Source organism: Camelina sativa, chromosome 13, assembly GCF_030686135.1.
Source record: "Camelina sativa cultivar CO46 ecotype springtype chromosome 13, ASM3068613v1".
Classification (NCBI taxonomy): domain Eukaryota; kingdom Viridiplantae; phylum Streptophyta; class Magnoliopsida; order Brassicales; family Brassicaceae; genus Camelina; species Camelina sativa.
In genome coordinates this window covers 13,332,930-13,337,929 of record NC_141892.1, presented here as the reverse complement: position 1 = coordinate 13,337,929, position 5,000 = coordinate 13,332,930, and positions in this window count along the sequence as shown.

Genomic DNA, 5,000 nt, shown 5'->3' with positions numbered 1-5,000 from the left:
AGAGTACTTGGGTTCTCCCAATAACTCAAAAGTGTATCATGCCTGAATCTAACTGGAGTTCGCGGTGGTGGAGGAACTGGATCGGAAAAAAGAGGGATTTTAGTTGTAAGATATCTAATGAAACCGTCGCTGGAATTGATATCTCATTTAAAGAGAAAGATATCAAATATCTGGAGTTTCTTTTTGTATATTATATGGATGATCCGATCCGCAAGGGCCATGATTGGGAATTGTTTGATCGTCTTTCTCCGAGTAAGAGGCGAAACATAATCAACTTGAATTCGGGACAGCTATTCGAAATCTTAGTGAAAGACTGGATTTGTTATCTCATGTTTGCTTTTCGTGAAAAAATACCAATTGAAGTGGAGGGTTTCTTCAAACAACAAGGAGCTGGGTCAACTATTCAATCAAATAATATTGAGCATGTTTCCCATCTCTTCTCGAGAAACAAGTGGGCTATTTCTTTGCAAAATTGTGCTCAATTTCATATGTGGCAATTCCACCAAGATCTCTTCGTTAGTTGGGGGAAGAATCCGCACGAATCGGATTTTTTTAGGAAAATATCGAGAGAGAATTGGATTTGGTTAGACAATGTGTGGTTGGTAAACAAGGATAGATTTTTTAGCAAGGTACGAAACGTATCGTCAAATATTCAATATGATTCTACAAGATCTAGTTTCGTTCAAGTAACGGATTCTAGCCAATTGAACGGATCTTCTGATCAATTCATAGATCCTTTCGATTCCATTAGTAATGAGGATTCGGAATATCACACATTGATCAATCAAAGAGAGATTCAACAACTAAAAGAAAGATCGATTCTTTTGGATCCTTCCTTTATTCAAACGGAAGGAAGAGAGATAGAATCAGACCGATTCCCTAAATACCTTTCTGGCTATTCCTCAATGCCCCGGCTATTCACGGAACATGAGAAGCGGATGAATAATCATCTGCTTCCGGAAGAAAGCGAAGAATTTCTTGGGAATCCTACAAGAGCCATTCGTTCTTTTTTCTCTGACAGATGGTCAGAACTTCATCTGGGTTCGAATCCTACTGAGAGGTCCACTAGGGATCAGAAATTGTTGAAGAAAGAACAAGATGTTTCTTTTGTCCCTTCCAGGCGCTCGGAAAATAAAGAAATAGTTAATATATTCAAGATAATTACGTATTTACAAAATACCGTCTCAATTCATCCTATTTCATCAGATCTGGGATGTGATATGGTTCCGAAGGATGAACTGGATATGGACAGTTCCAATAAGATTTCATTCTTGAACAAAAATCCATTTTTTGATTTATTTCATCTATTCCATGAACGGAAGAGGGGGGGATACACGTTACGCCACGAGTCAGAAGAGAGATTTCAAGAAATGGCAGATCTATTCACTCTATCAATAACCGAGCCGGATCTGGTGTATCATAAGGGATTTGCCTTTTCTATTGATTCCTACGGATTGGATCAAAGACAATTCTTGAAGGAGGTTTTCAACTTCAGGGATGAATCGAAAAAGAAATCTTTATTGGTTCTACCTCCTATTTTTATGAAGAAAATGAATCTTTTTATCGAAGGATCAGAAAAAATTGGGTCCGGATCTCCTGCGGGAATTATTTGGAAGATCCAAAAAGAGTGGTATTTGCTAGCAACAACATAATGGAGGCAGTCAATCAATATAGATTGATCCGAAATATGATTCAAATCCAATTCCAATATAGTCCCTATGGGTACATAAGAAATGTATTGAATCGATTCTTTTTAATGAAGAGACCTGATCGCAACTTCGAATATGGAATTCAAAGGGATCTGATAGGAAATGATACTCTGAATCATAGAACTATAATGAAAGATACGATCAACCAACATTTATCGAATTTGAAAAAGAGTCAGAAGAAATGGTTCGATCCTCTTATTTTTCTTTCTCAAACCGAGAGATCCATAAATCGGGATCCTAATGCATATAGATACAAATGGTCCAATGGGAGCAAGAATTTCCAGGAGCATTTGGAACATTTCGTTTCTGAGCGGAAGAGCCGTTTTCAAGTAGTGTTCGATCAATTATGTATTAATCAATATTCGATTGATTGGTCTGAGGTTATTGATAAAAAAGATTTGTCTAAGTCACTTCGTTTCTTTTTGTCTAAGTTACTTCGTTTCTTTTTGTCCAAGTTACTTCTTTTTTTGTCCAAGTTACTTCTCTTTTTGTCTAACTCACTTCCTTTTTTCTTTGTGAGTTTCGAGAATATCCCCATTCATAGGTCTGAGATCCACATCTATGAATTGAAAGGTCCGAACGATCAACTCTGCAATCAGTTGTTAGAATCAATAGGTCTTCAAATCGTTCATTTGAAAAAATTGAAACCCTTTTTATTGGATGATCATAATACTTCTCAAAAATCGAAATTCTTGATCAATGGAGGAACAATATCACCATTTTTGTTCAATAAAATACCAAAGTGGATGATTGACTCATTCCATACTAGAAAGAATGACACGGATTCCTATTTCTCAATCGTATCCCACGATCAAGACAATTGGCTGAATCCCGTGAAACCATTTCAGAGAAGTTCATTGATATCTTCTTTTTCTAAAGCAAATCGACTTCGATTCTTGAATAATTCACATCACTTCTGCTTCTATTGTAACAAAAGATTCCCTTTTTATGTGGAAAAGGCCCGTCTCAATAATTCTGATTTTACGTATGGACAATTCCTCACTATCTTGTTCATTCACAACAAAATATTTTCTTCGTGCGGTGGTAAAAAAAAACATGCTTTTTTGGAGAGAGATACTATTTCACCTTCGTCAATCGAGTCACATGTATCTAACATATTCATATCTAACGATTTTCCACAAAGTGGTGACGAAAGGTATAACTTGTACAAATCTTTCCATTTTCCAATTCGATCTGATCCATTAGTTCGTAGAGCTATTTACTCGATTGCAGACATTTCTGGAACACCTCTAATAGAGGGACAAAGAGTCAATTTTGAAAGAACGTATTGTCAAACTCTTTCAGATATGAATCTATCCGATTCAGAAGAGAACAGCTTGCATCAGTATCTCAATTTCAATTCAAACATGGGTTTGATTCACACTCCATGTTCTGAGAAATATTTACAGAGGAAAAAACGGAGTCTTTGCCTAAAAAAATGCGTTGACAAAGGGCAGATGGATAGAACCTTTCAACGAGATAGTGCTTTTTCAACTCTCTCAAAATGGAATCTATTCCAAACATATATGCCATGGTTCTTTACTTCGACAGGGTACAAATATCTAAATTTGATATTTTTAGATACTTTTTCAGACCTATTGCGGATACTAAGTAGCAGTCAAAAATTTGTATCCATTTTTCATGATATTATGCATGGATTAGATATATCATGGCGAATTCTTCAGAAAAAATTGTGTCTTCCACAAAGGAATCTGATAAGTGAGATTTCGAGTAAGTCTTTACATAATCTTCTTCTGTCCGAAGAAATGATTCATCGAAATAATGAGTCATCATTGATATCGACACATCTGAGATCGCCAAATGTTCGTGAGGTCCTCTATTCAATCCTTTTCCTTCTTCTTGTTGCTGGATATATCGTTCGTACACATCTTCTCTTTGTTTCCCGAGCCTATAGTGAGTTACAGACAGAGTTCGAAAAGATCAAATCTTTGATGATTCCATCATACATGATTGAGTTGCGAAAACTTCTGGATAGGTATCCTACATCTGAACTGAATTCTTTATGGTTAAAGAATCTTTTTCTAGTTGCTCTGAAACAATTAGGAGATTGTCTAGAAGAAATACAGGGTTCTGGTGGCAACATGCTATGGGGTGGTGATCCCGCTTATGGGGTCAAATCAATACGTTCTAAGAAGAAAGATTTGAAAAAAAATTTCATCAATATCATCGATCTCATAAGTATCATACCAAATCCCATCAATCGAATCACTTTTTCGAGAAATACGAGACATCTAAGTCATACAAGTAAAGAGATCTATTCATTGATAAGAAAAAGAAAAAACGTGAGCGGTGATTGGATTGATGATAAAATAGAATCCTGGGTCGCGAACAGCGATTCGATTGATGATAAAGAAAGAGAATTCTTGGTTCAGTTCTCCACCTTAAGGGCAGAAAAAAGGATTGATCAAATTCTATTGAGTCTGACTCATAGTGATCATTTATCAAAGAATGACTCTGGTTATCAAATGATTGAACAACCGGGAACAATTTACTTACGATACTTAGTTGACATTCATAAAAAGTATCTAATGAATTATGAGTTCAATACATCCTGTTTAGCAGAAAGACGGATATTCCTTGCTCATTATCAGACAATCACTTATTCACAAACTTCGTGTGGGGCTAATAGCTTTCATTTCCCGTCTCATGGAAAACCCTTTTCGCTCCGCTTAGCCCTATCCCCCTCTAGGAGTATTTTAGTGATAGGTTCTATAGGAACTGGACGATCCTATTTGGTCAAATACCTAGCGACAAACTCCTATGTTCCTTTCATTACAGTATTTCTGAACAAGTTCCTGGATAACAAGCCGAAAGGTTTTTTTATTGATGATATCGATATTGATGATAGTGACGATATTGATGCTAGTAACGATATTGATCGTGAACTTGATACGGAGCGGGAGCTTCTAACTATGATGAATGCGCTAACTATGGATATGATGTCGGAAATAGACCGATTTTATATCACCCTTCAATTCGAATTAGCAAAAGCAATGTCTCCTTGCATAATATGGATTCCAAACATTCATGATCTTGATGTGAATGAGTCGAGTTACTTAGCCCTCGGTTTATTGGTGAACTCGCTCTCCAGGGATTGTGAAAGATGTTCCACTAGAAATATTCTTGTTATTGCTTCGACTCATATTCCCCAAAAAGTGGATCCCGCTCTAATAGCCCCGAATAAATTAAATACATGCATTAAAATACGAAGGCTTCTTATTCCACAACAACGAAAGCACTTTTTCACTCTTTCCTATACTAGGGGATTTC